This window comes from Onychostruthus taczanowskii, unplaced genomic scaffold (assembly GCF_017590055.1).
Source record: "Onychostruthus taczanowskii isolate IOZ18803 unplaced genomic scaffold, ASM1759005v1 scaffold99, whole genome shotgun sequence".
Classification (NCBI taxonomy): Eukaryota; Metazoa; Chordata; class Aves; order Passeriformes; family Passeridae; genus Onychostruthus; species Onychostruthus taczanowskii.
The window spans coordinates 1,281,424-1,294,980 of NW_024507990.1; the positions used below are offsets into that span (position 1 = coordinate 1,281,424).

General features: G+C 43.5%; 1 long non-coding RNA gene across 3 annotated transcripts; it reads right to left on the reverse strand.

The window, feature by feature from the left end:
- Positions 1–5,823: 5,823 nt before the first annotated feature.
- On the reverse strand, positions 5,824–11,250 carry LOC121348117. Of its 3 annotated transcripts, XR_005954329.1 has the most exons (7): positions 11,191–11,250; positions 10,718–10,792; positions 8,046–8,097; positions 7,883–7,925; positions 7,265–7,359; positions 7,029–7,139; positions 5,824–6,191 (listed from the first exon to the last, which is right to left on the reverse strand). It is a non-coding gene; the product is annotated as an uncharacterized LOC121348117 (long non-coding RNA). The 3 variants fall into 3 exon arrangements; XR_005954328.1 differs by lacking the exon at positions 5,824–6,191 and having other exon boundaries at positions 6,783–7,139; XR_005954330.1 differs by lacking the exons at positions 5,824–6,191; positions 7,883–7,925; positions 8,046–8,097 and having other exon boundaries at positions 6,783–7,139.
- Positions 11,251–13,557: the final 2,307 nt, after the last annotated feature.

Below are 13,557 nucleotides of genomic sequence, written 5' to 3' on the forward strand. Positions count from 1 at the left end.
AATGTGTGAAGAACATCACAGAGAATCAGTGGATATCCAAAGTTTTTGTGTCATTGAAACTACCAATACTGATAGAACTTCTTTAATTTCCTGCAGTGAAATTAGAGAATCAATTATAGAATGGATTCATTTGGAAAGAGCCTGAAATAGCCATGGGCAGGGACAGCTTCCACTGTCCCAGGCTGCTGCAAGCCCCCTCCAACCTGGCCTTGGGAGGAATCTGCCAAGGAATCCAGAGACAGCCACAGCTTCTCTGAGCAACCTCTGCCAGGGCCTCCCCACCCTCACAGGGAAGAATTTCTCTCTAATGTCTAATATATAATTCTTTTTTCAGTTTAAATCTGTTATCCCTTGTCCTACTGGAGAAAAGTCCATTTCATGCTGCCTTTCCTAGAACACTGCCTCGTGCCAGGGAACATCTGCAGACAGGGGAAGCCAATCACTTATACTGATAAATCATTAGCAAATTTCTTGTCAAGCTTTTGACCTGTGCCAAGAACTCATCTCCTAAACTGATTTAAAGGCATAACTGGACAGCTGGCATTTTCTGGGACCCTTCCCAATAGAGTCTGCATCCAGCCTCACCATGCTTGATACAGAAATAGTTTACTTCTATAAGCACAAACAGTTCCATGCCAATTGGCCTAAGTTCCTGGACATGTTTAATTTACTAGTGGAGCTGTAGTGTTACTCTGGAAGGGTTTGGAGGAGCAACAGCAGTATCTGTCCTTGGGAAAGGAAGGACCTGCTGGAAAAAGCAACAACACCTTGATGAAAAAAGGGAATTGAAATAGATTGTGCCTCTATTAACTTTCTGCCAATGCTTCCATCTCTTCAGGGCTGGGCTCCACTGCAGCTGGATGCAAAACACAGGGGAGTCAAAAGAGAAGAGGCAGATTGAGGGTAGACTCCAGCTAGAGGCTGGAGTCCAGACTACAGCTACTGCACAGTAGCAAGGAGGGGGCAAGGATCTGCAGTGCTGAAATTCCCATGGAAGAGGGAGGATTTTATTGTGCTGAAAATAGATCCTTCTTGAGAGGCAGCTGCCTCACCCTTTGCCAGCTCTTAACCATGGCTTCCCCTGCACCGTGTTCTGGGACTGGCTGTGAATTCAGGAGCAGGAATTACAGCAAGCCAGCAGAGTCAAGTGGGAAAGTGGAGGCATCTCAACATTTCCAGTCTGTATCCCTTTAGGACACCTTCTGAGCCCCCATCCATGTTTTTATCTTGGCACCATTCAGCTCACAAACTAGAAACTTGAGTGTGTGGATGAGGAGATTGAGGTGGAAATAACAAATTATATTAAATACCTTGCTGAACACCCTGAGGCTGTGTAAAGTGTTTTCACAGTGTATCTTGCAGGCATCTCATTTGGAAGCTGAGGATGGGCTGGACAAATGGGTGGGTGTAACCTTTGAAAATTGTGTGAACTGTCTCAACTGTTCAATCAGCAGCTAATTAGTAGCTGGCTGGCAGTTGTTAATGAGAGCAATATCTCTGTGGCTCACAAGGAGTCTTATCTTTCAAGATCTCCATCAGAGCCCTATGAGTGAGTCACAGATTGCACCTTTGCAATAAATTAAGGGATACCAGTGACAGATTTAATCTGTCTGCAGCTTTGAATGAATAGGGCTTGTCAGATCAAGCTTATTGCAGTTAATGGAGTTTTCCTCCTTCCAAAGGCCAGTTTTGGTGATTCAGATGCATTCAGACTCTTCTCAGACATTGCAAATGCAATAGTTAGTGTACATCCATGGGTGTGGAACTCCCAGCTCATTCCGATTTCCTTTTTGTTGCCCTTGCATTCACATTTCTTCTGCTTATAGCTGTGGTAGCAATCCTATGCCTCAGTGAGCAAGGAGAGTCCTGGTGCTTAACATGTCAGTGACACTCTTACCTATCTAATGGAAGCTGGAGTTAGGGGATAAGAAAACAGACTCAATGGATAGCCATGCCCAATACTGTTCTTGAGCTACTGTAGTCCCAGCTAGACAAGGCAGGAATTATTCATGGTGGCAACCAAGCCCAAAGCCTTTCCCAGCTGGGGATTCAAGCTCTAACAAGTAGAGAGCAAAAACCTGTCTTTACATATGTCACTATTTCCTGTAAGTATTAATAAAATGAAGCCTTTAAAGAGAGACACGGTATGAAAGCAGGTGTGTCACAGACAAGAAATCTCTCATCTGGGCTCCTGTATCCTGTAGCCAAGAAAATGGGATAGGAGATATTGTGAATATTTAGGGAAGAGTGTCTCAGCATAAGGGAATCGTGCACCTCCATCATCCAAAAAGCATTAAAAAGCTAAGTAATAGATGCGTTCTGGCTTGAAAATGGGTGCACTGAGTTGCCTGCTGGAGCCTTTCCTGTCAGCTGCTGGCTGCTTGTTACCTTAATCAAATAAAAATCCTGGCTCTAACCAGCTGCTGCTCTGCCACGGGAGACAAGTCACACTGAGGAAGAGCAGACAGAGTTTGCAAACTCTCTGCAGATGGAGAAAGGGCCCCTGAGGGATCCCCCAGCACGTGGGTGTGAGTGGCACTGCTGCCCATTGCTGGCTCTGTTGGTTGTCTGGATTATAGGTGATGAAGGTTTGGTGTAGGTGTAGTCCTGTCCTGCTGAGAACATTTCAGGTCAAGATATCTTTCCTGATCTGCAATGTAGGAGGATTAAAAAGGCAATGGGAAGGGAGAATAGAAGATAATACCTGTGCTTTTCACTGGACTAGCAACTTGCCAGTTCTTCAGCCTTAAAACAGATATTTGGCATCAGTATTCAGTCAGCTCAAGGCCAGAAAAAAAGCTCTAATTAAAGAAACTAATAGGAAATCCCAGGGTGAAAGAGCAACAGGAGGTATGATGTCACTTTTTTAATTGGCAGAGTTCTTGCAATAACTCTTCTGAGAAATAGGGAACACCACAAGCCTCGTGGGAGAAGCCTGTAGTACTCATTAAATCCCTTGCATCTATACCCAGTCACAGGTGTACCAAGTTAGCTGTGACTGCTGGAAAATCTGCCTTATAGCATGAAAACCAGGATTGTTGCTGTCTTGACAAATGAGATGGTAACTTAATATTTGATCCACATAGGCTGTGTAACACTGCAGTAAATAAAACAATCCTCCATTAGTTCAGAGGTAAGATGAGAGCACAGCAGCAAAGAGTGACTGAAAATAAGAGCTGAGAGCATTAGCAAAAATCACGTGTTCTGTGGGTTTCCCAAACAGGCACAGTGATGTGGAGTGTACCAGTGCTGTACTTTGGAAACTGTTGGGGAGCACACGGGTGGCTGTGTTGAAATATTCTGTGCTATTCCTACATTACACATTCAGAAATTAGTAACTCAAGGGGTAAAGGGGAGTTTGTGAGACCACAGGGGAGCAAACTCCCTTAAGGGAGGAGCTTGGAAGAGTTCAGTTTAAAGCTCTTGGGCCTTGGCCAGCACCCAAGGGGCACTAGTGAGCCACCCACTTGCTTTCAGGTGCTTTAGATCCTTACAAATCCATCCTACAGCATGGTGTCTCCCCAGGCTCTGTCTCATGCACTTTGCAAACTTGACTTGCCAAGTTTGAAACCCACATCAGCCTGGAGCCAGAATCACCGGGCACGGCACGAGCTGCTTTGCCCAGGAAAGAAGATGCCCCAGCCAGCCCTGGCTGCAGCAGCTTTCTGAGGCTGAAAAACACAGGAATGATGAGACAGGCAGATGTGCTGAGGCTTTTCCTTAACACTTCCCATTCCTCAAGTGCTCCTGGCTCAGGCACATCCCAGTCCTGCTGTCTTTGTTCTGTTTGGGATCAGGAGTCTGCACTTCCTCTCATGGATTTGTCTGGCAGATTTTTGAATGAATGGAAACCTTCAGTAGCCACTGCATTGGTGGTGATGAGCTGTGTAGATTAATTACAAGTGTTTTGAGGAATATGTGACACTAAATGGTCTCCAAAGGATGGTTCTTCTCATTGGGGAGGTACTGTTTGGGCCATGAACATTCTCTCCTCTATTTTCTGCCACACATGAACCATAACCTTTCCAGATTTATGATGTGGACATCTGCCCTGTCTTGGCCCTGAACAATTCTGTCAGCGATACATCCCTAAGGATCCCAGACCAGTTATTTTTATGGATGGTAGTATCATTGCTCCTTGGGGTTGGGTTTCAGAAACAGGAGGATTGTTTTTCACTGACATCTTAAAATTTGAGGGGGAGATTAGAATTCTCCAGGGAGTAAGTGTGGCATTTGTCTCTGTCAGCTGCACAGAGTTTATAATCTGTTCCTATAAAAAGAACACCAAGATTTATACAATTCAGGACAGCATAAATTATGCTAAAATGTGGGGGTCTTCCAAATTCAGGAAACTGAAATGTAAATTAATGAAAAAATGAAAGTACACCCACATTTGCCTGCACACTGTTTACGTTACTCTCATATTTTCTTTCTGTGTCAATCCTGCAGTGGCAGTGCAGAGCTTGAACTCTTCTTGAGAAGAAATTTCTGCATGAATGCACAGAAGGGGTGAAAACCTTTGTAGGCTGTTGTACTGAAAAAAAATCCTGGAAAACAGATTTTTCCAGTGCTGCTTTTCCATGTAGGTGTGGAGGACACCTTTTCTTTTTTGGCAGGAGGATTGAGGAGACAGAAATATCCCCCTTCACTGGTTTCCACAGAATTCCCTTGGACAGACATCTCCTGTGTGGCTCCTTAGGGAATATGTTGGGCACATCACAGATATGCTAAGAAATGTCTACATGAGCTTCTCTGTGCTATCCCCCCCACTGCCCCCACCCCCATCTCCAGTATCAAAAAATGTAGTAGGCACTAATGCAGCAAAGTTGTCAGGGAATTTCCTGAATTTTCCTGTGGAAGATTTCACACAACAATATGCTCTGTGCTTTGACACTTCCTGTCCTCCCTCAATTGCTGCTCAACCAAGCATTTCCCCAAAATTCTGGGAGAGGGGTTAGTGAGTAGGGGTGCTGTCATCCTCTTCTGCTGTCATCCCAGACCCACTGAACAGGGAGAGCCTGGAACCTGCCTACCACAGTCAGCATGGCTCAGTCAGCCCTGAGTCAGAACAGCATCGTCATCTCCTGAGGGACAGGGATAGAAGGAAGGGAAAATGGGCCAGAGAGGAGTTGGAAGTCAGTGCAGTGCAGCTGAAGTAACTCACCCTCTCCAAACTATGAAAGAATCACTGACCCTGTGTCAATCTGACAGTTTTCCCCCTCAGAGAAAATTTCTGGTCACCTGGTATGAGTCTCCTCAAAGCTGTGGGGAAACAGGGCTGTTGATGGTGACTTGCATTTAGCTCAGAGGAAGGTGCTGGGCTTAATGTAGTTCCTGCCAGAGCAGCAGCTCCCTGATGTCCTCAGCTGAGATGTCCATGTGGCAGTCCTGACAGAGCAGTCCTGGCAAAAGACTTGTTAACATGCCCAGGAAACAATCCACACATGCAATGGCTTCTTGGATTGTTTGGGAAGAGCCCGTGGCATGGCAGCCAGTAGACAGTGGATTATCTGCATAACAAGGAAGTTTGGATTTTGTTTTATGCAGAGCATCCAGGGCTCTTCTGATGCAGGCCAACAAAGTGGCATGTGCAGGAAGAATGTGATTCCCCTGCTAGTGTCAGGAGTACAATGTGGCACGAATGAACCCTTTCCTAGCATGGTATTGTATAACCTCCAGTGAGCAGCTCATCCAAAAGAGAAGGGAGGTGCATGCCAGAGAGCACAGGGAGCACTAATCTCCTGCTAACAACATAGACAAAGAGAAGCAAAGTAAAAAAAAAATTATGTGATGTAATATAATGATGAACATTAACTCTGGAAAGAGGCCATCCCATCAGTCATTGCAGAAGAACAGATATAGAGTCACAACAGTCAGTGTAAAATTCCCAGCCCTTGTTATAAATTCAGTATTTACAAGGCACATGGTTCTCCCCCAGACAATTCTCTCCCTAATCGTGAGAAATGTTTGGCATGTCATGAAGGCTTTTGTTAAATGATTTTTGTGATTTGCAGATTGCTATTCATGAGTGGGCATTTTGGTATATCATTTGTCTATCTAAGACTATAGTTTGTGTTTTACACATCTGCCTGGCTAGAGAGGCTTGATAAATATCCCTGTCATTCATTTGGTATGCATGACAAAGCCAAAACTTCTTGAGCAGAAGAACATTGGAACTCCTGGAAGTCTATCTGGAACAAAAAAGAAGCCTTACATTAAAAGCAAGACTGCTGTCATTTGGAAATAAGAAGGATAGAAACACAGAAACAGTCACCTCCCCAGTCTGCCTGTAACAATCAATCTAACTTACAGTCAATTCTGTAATCTCATCAGGTCACAAATTATTGCCAAGTCATAGTGAAAACCAAAAGTGGGATGGAAAAAATTTCTGATATAGTGCTCACCACTGCAGTGATCAGAATTTTATGGCATCTTCCAGATTTTAAGTTTTATAAAATTTGTTTACCTTTAAAGTTCTCAAAATATGGATATATAGGTGTTTTAGGATCAGAAACATTCCTCTAATTTTCAAAACGAATTAGCAAATGGGCTCTTTGCATGCATTCATTTTGCTCTAATATCTTCCTTCAGCTTTTTTTTTCTCCTTGTTTTTTTCTTTTTTTTTCTCCTCAACGGAGTTATATAAATAAATCCATCTTGTATCAGTTTCAATCACTCAGCAAGTATGACCCATCATCATTCAAGCCAATCTTTTCAAGTCTCTCATCATAAAGGAGTTAATCCATTCTCATGAACATTTTAATAATTCTGATGGGGTGGAACAAGAGAGACAGGGAGACAGAGACATGCAGGATGGACCAGGAGGCAGGAGAAAACAAAAAGCAGTAGAGAGGTGAGTAAAAGGAAAGCTGTTTTCAAGCAGTGGGAGAAGGTGTTTACTGCTCAGTACTAACTCTATTCAATGACCACCTTGTTCAGAAAGAAATATTTCTTTCTTCTCAAATAGATCTTTTCAGTAACTTGACAGAAACTGACTGGAAGTGTTTTCCAAGCCGCCCAAAACTCACAGTGTTCCTGCATAGGATGTGCCTCTTCAGGGGTCAGGCTGGCCTCGTGAGAAGGACCATGATCTCACTGCTCTATGCTTCACAGTTGCTTGCATGAAGGTCACACTCAATCTGTATTTACAAGAGTCACCTGCTTGTAAAACAGCTCACCCTGCAGTGCCCAGTGAGCACATATTCTCTCAGGAGTGTCCTAAATACTTTCTGTCCTCCCAGTCACCACCAGTACGTCTTCTTACCCTTCCTTTGATGTTTTCAGCTGCATCTTTGGTCATTCCAGCTCACAAGCACTTGTGGTGTGGTGAAGGCACCAGACACAACCTGCCTGCCCCTCCTGCAATGACAGGAAAAAGCAGAGATTTGGGAAATTGATCTGTTACCCATGGTCTAAAGAGACAGTCATTGAGGTACTGGGCAATGAGGATGAAATTGGGTGGAAAAACACAGAATATACCAAAGCTGCTGGACCTTTTCTTCAGACATTTCCCAGAGATTCATCTTTGCTCTTTCTTTTGAAATTATACATTTGCCTTTAAAGATTGAAAACCTCTACTTATCACTGCCTAAATAATATTTATTCATAATTCCTCTTTATTTTGAATGAGCAGCATGTGCAAATGGTGAACATTCCCCAGAGTGAAAAAAATTTCCAGTATCAAGCCTTAAATTACATGCCAATCAATTTGATTGTAATACTGGGGATTTTGGGCATTAGATTATTCAGAGTAAAGCACTTTCTCTAGTTAGCCTTAAGGAAATAAAGTCACTCAAGAAAAATAGTTTCTGTGGAACAGGGATGTGTTCATCCATCTCTGATGACAGGAAAGGGAATGGAGCTCTTATGTTCTAAGAAATACCTGTCACTCTTTCACATCAAGGTTATCATGGACTTGGAAGTCTCTGCAATAAAAACAAGGTATCAGATGCATCTATTTTAAGCTTTCTCTCAGAGGTGTATATTTATGCCTATTATGGATCCATGTTTTTCCCAAGATCAGTTACCTTTACATCAGCACTTACCAGCTGACAGGCAGGCTGACTCCAGGAATAGTGTGTCACTGCAAAATGATGCCTGTCCTCCATGTATGGCAACAAATCACAAAGTGAGGAGAAATTAATTTTCCATTTCACCGCTATTAATATTCCATTTTGATCCCGATAATCCTCTGTAAGTTACAGAGTGTGCAGTGAAGTTCAGCACAGTGCAATGTGTGGGAATTTTGTGTTGCCCAAATGTACCATTTATAACAGAAAAGCCAACTAGTATTTTTAATTTTTTAACTTTGCAGGTTTTTCTCTATTAAAAAAATCCCACAGTAGCAGTAGTTTGTGCAAAGCACTGTAAAATAATCATTTATTAAGAAAGAAATAAAAACATCTGATTTAAAACATGTTATGATTGCTTTAAAATAAATATATATCATCCATTTCATATCTTTTGTGACATCATCAAAAGTAAAGTGAATGGACAATGGCTAGTTACAAAGTCTGTTTGCCCTTCAGCCAATAGACAGAGACTTCAAACTTTTCTACACTTTAAATGCAATTTTTTTTAGGGAAGCCACAAGAGCAGCATATAAATTAAAATATTCACATTCTGTTCTTCCTTTTATGGTATTATGAAGACTGTGGGATGGCTCCAATCACTTTCAGTCCCTCTGGTGGACACCAGACTGGTATCCAGATATCAAATATTATCACTAGTGCCCAATAACCCTTCACTGTGTTGAACTTGTTTCTATAATCTTATGCAAAACCTCGGAACACTTTTCATCATGAAACCCAGGATGCTGTTGGCTTTGTGTCTACCAGGTCTTTTTCTGCTTTCCAGCCAGTCATCCCCAGACCTGTGCTGGTACATGGGGTTATTGCTCCCCAGGTCAGTTTTTATTTACTGAACTTATGTCAACCTGTTTCTCAACTTGCCAAGATCCCTCTGAATAACAGCACAGCTAAGTGGTGTATCAGCCACACCTCCCAGTTCTGTATCATCAACATATTTGCTGTGTGTGCACTCTGTTCCAGCATTTAGAATGCTAATGAAGGTGTTAAAAGAATGTGGGCATTTGTTTTGATCACTGGAACACAGCACCGTTTCTCTGTTAAATTTTTTTTCCCAACAAGAAAGTCAAAACATGAAGAACATTAATGCAAATCACCTTTGAGGGACCACAACAGTGCAACAAACTTGTTTCAGAAATTTTAAGCTGTCAGATGCTGAATTCAGGAAGGTGAAATGTCATGTTAGCTATTATATCAGGGACTGCATACCCTTGCACAATTCATGGTTTTCCTGCAGAAAGACTAATATAAACAATTAAAACTGGATTTTTATCTGAAGGGTTTAAGGCTCAATCTGACACCTTGGGAAGGCAATCTAGGTTGCAGGAAGGACAGCCTCCTCATTCCTTATTAGACAACCACTGATATCCTTAGAGAACACTGTCCTCAAGAGAGGGTGCTTCATAACCAGTTCCCAGGCTCACACAAGCTGTGTCTCCTGTCTTTAACTATAATTATAAATTGCTGGCTCTCATGACTAGCAAAATGTTCAATAATAGCTCTTCATTTCAGAGTAGGGGACCCCTTCCCTGGAAGTAGACCAGCATACAAATCACAGCCCTTCACTCTCTATCTGTGTGAGTATTTAAACTGTTCTTCAAATTTCCATGGAGTCAAATCATTTCAACACTGTAACAAAAATATCTTTTTAGGATTTGTTGTTGTTGATCCTAGCACGACAGTAAAAATAATTATGTAATGATCAAGACACCAAAAGAATAGCCATGAACAGGCTGGTTTCGTGGCACAGCAAGGTCCCACATTGATAGGGGACAAACCTTTGTCCATTCTGTGGCAATGGAAATTGTAAATCTCAGCAACAATCCACAGCAAAACATCCAGTCCCTACCATGTTTTCCTGTACACAGTTCTTCCTTTGGCCATGAGATTCACTGCCACAGCTGAGAGTCCCAGCCTGTTCCCTTGCACACACAGTGCCACATTATAATAGCAGTGTGCCCCTAAATATTTTTTCTACTTTTTGCATAATCATCAGAGATAAGAATTAAAATGATCCATCTAGATCAAATAGTTACGAAATGAAAGAACAGAAAAACACCCTGGAGAGAAGGAATAATACAATCTGATACATTTAAAGTGTATGCAGCAGAGTGAGAAGGACTTCCTGCAAACACTGGTTGTTAACAACACAGTTCATGCTCTGCAGCAGGAGTTCATGCTGGATCAGCAGCAGTCCATTAGTCATGACATGTTAGTAAATCACACAAGAAATTCAACACCATTTTTGACAGGAGCAGGTGCATGACACGAATGTCTCTAGACTTTGGCAAATCTTCAGGAGTGTGTAATTTCATTCCCCAAGAAGCAAAACAAAGCTGAGCATTTTCAGATTGTCCAGTAGCTTAGTTCTTCTTTAACAAATTTCTTTTAACAAATTTACCTCTATAGTCACAGAATTAGCCACGCTAATAGTTTCAGGGTTGGATTGTGAACATAACCAATGGAACAAAGCAACTGGCAAAGTACCAAAGCCATCATCATCTGACAATTCTTCATTTCACAAAACTGAGACCAAACCTATGTAATGTGATCTCATGCCACACAGGGACACGTCCAGTCAAGAAGACACTGGGAACCAAAAGATTTTGGGCACAAGAGGACATGCTTACCAAGGAAAGGTTTTTCTCTGTCATCACCAGATTCTTAGCACAGACACTGATTTATGAAGGGCATACAAACCGAACCTGGGGGAAGAAAAAACCAAAAAGGACTGAGGGCAACCATGAAGAGTTCAGCAGGAACAAACCATGCAGACCTGTAAAAATCTCCTGTGAAAGAGCAGGTGTGTGTGGAGAAAAGCCAAAGGGCTCTCTGCAGGGTGACACTGGGGTCAGAGCTCTCAGAGAAAGAGCATCTATAGAGGACAGTCTGCAGGAACACTTTTCTGATGTCGGTTTTAATCTTAATTTTACCTGCCACTTCTCCTGGGCTGGACCCAACTGCTTTCAGTTTAGCCTTGCTTTGGAGCAGTAAGTGGCTGAGCCATTCAGAAATGTGCCCTTTCCAGAGTATGCCAGATTGCTGAGGATGTCAGGAAGCAGCTGGATTCCACAGGAGCTCAAACTGCAGTCTTTGCACCTACCTTAAGCTCTGTGCATCAGAGGGAAGGTAACTGGCCTTGCATTTCCCTGTTGATTTAGCTCCATGGACAGAATCTCTCATGCCAGACATTCCCTCAGACAGGCAGCCAGTGACCCATTTGGCTTATGTTAATAAGACAAGTCATCTGAGAGTGAACAGTAATACCATAGTGAGAATAAATATACACTGTCCTTCCTGGTGTCTCCAAACACCTCTGATGGAAATTTTACTATGCATTCAGTAATTATATTATCAAGCTTTCCACTTCTGACTCTGAGAAGGTATGACAAAATGTTTGAGAATGTCTAGAACAAGACAAAGAGTTGAGAATTTAATGAAGCATTTGTTCTTGAGTTGTTTCTGTAACTCAGAATTACTGTTAAATAGAAAAGAGCTCTTCTGGACTACATTTGTGTCTTTTATAAGCCAAATGCTCTTTAGATGTCTTCTCCATCTGCACTGATACCTTTGGGAACAGTTTCTAAACATGACTGAATTTGGCTTAGTAACTCACACTTTACTCAACAGGACATAAAAATAGGACACCCTTCCTTCTAGAATCCTACTTATTTTGAAAGACTTTTCTTGTTTCTTCTTTGACTGATATACTTTCCAACAAGCTTCCTACCTGTCAACACTGACTGGTTAATTACTAGGTTTAAAATGCATGAGAAATTGTAGTATTTGTGACTTAGAAGCCAGGCAGACCGTGGAGCTTTCCAAACATGCTTGTCATTCACTAGGTACCTGAGATGGTGCCAAAATACCTTCAGTAGTTGTTATTGCATGTCTTCCAGTCCAGCTAAGACCAGATAAAAGGCTAGGTTTATAATAAGAAAACAAACCTAGAAGAGTAGCATAGGAGCACTGAATCAGCAGGAAGCCTTGCCCTCTTCTTTTATAAGCCTCAACATTGCAAAAAGAGGGAAGCATCAAGCACTTACTTTCAAATAAATACAACCCTGAGAGCAGTCGCTCTCCTTGGGCTGCTCCACAGGGTGTGCAGTGGAGGTGGCAGGGCCACTGGCACTGTGCCTTGTCCTTTTGTCAGCCACACACTCCCAAGCACCTCCGTGGTTCCCTTTCTGGGCAGAGTGCCCAGTGCAGGTGAGGCCCTGTGCCCTGAGCAGTGCCTGCTCCTGTCAGCTCAAGGTCTTTTCTTCCAGCATTGATGACCCAAACATTTCCAGCTGTTCTTTGGCCCATCCCACCTGTTCTTTGTTGTGTCCCAGTGGGGAACACATGAAACTGGATGGTCTACCTGGCTGGAATTTAGCTCCTCTGATTTGCTCCTAACAGGTAGGCCAAACAGTTTCGGCACCCAGGTTTCAGTGAGATGGGCCAGGCAGTTTCAGCAGGTTTGAAAGACCCAAGCCTCAATGAGATGGGCCAGGCATTTTCAAGAGGTTTGAAGCACCCAGGTTTCAGTGAGGTGGGCCCAACAGTTTTAGCTGTTTTGAAGCACCCAGGTTTCACAGAGATGGGCCAGGCAGTTTCAGGAGGTTTGAAACACCCAGGTTTCAGGGAGACGGGCCAAGCAGTTTCAGCAGGTTTAAAGCACCCACGCCTCAATGAGATGGGCCAGGCAGTTTCAGCAGTTTTGAAGCACCCAGGTCTCAATGGGATGGGCCAGGCAGTTTCAGCAGGTTTGAAGCACCCAGGTTTCAGGAAGATCTCCCTGCTGGTCTGCAGTGGAGCAGGGCCCACAGCAGGATCCGCTCGATGGCTCCAGGCTGCCATCCCCTGGCACCAGGGCCTGCTCAGCTGCTGCCCGGGAGCTCCCTGTGACTGACAGGAGCCTGATGGGCCCTGAAGATGAGAATAGAGCTGAAGGACCCTTGCCCTGATATCAACAGCCTAAATGGTGAGGCAAAAGGCACGGCCACAGCTCAACTGACGTCTTTGTGCCCTACACCAGCACCCACCCTGGGGCATCACCACAGGTGTCTGTGCTTTCTTCACATGACCAATGGACAGAGGTAAGTGGGATAGTGGGCCGCTGCCTCATTGCACCCATGGTCTGTTCAGGCTCTCTCCACCCAGGGGGGAGCAGATAGGCAATCCCTGGCAGAGTTTCCTTGCAATCCCTGCCAGTGCTTACCCCTCATCTCAACTTCCACAAAGTTGGGGGGTGCTCAACTTCCTGCCCAGTCCCCAACACTGCCTTGGGCCTCCAGCTTGAAGCTGATCTCTCTGATGAGACCTACTGGTACCATTTAATATACTTCCATGTATACATCCCAAGATTTTAGGTCCACTTGCAGGGTTCAAACCTGTATGGCTATCTACTGAGACAGGGAATTTGATGCACATTTCCAATAAATGATGCATCTTCTTACAGAGGTGCAGTTTGCCCTTTTCCTTTCAT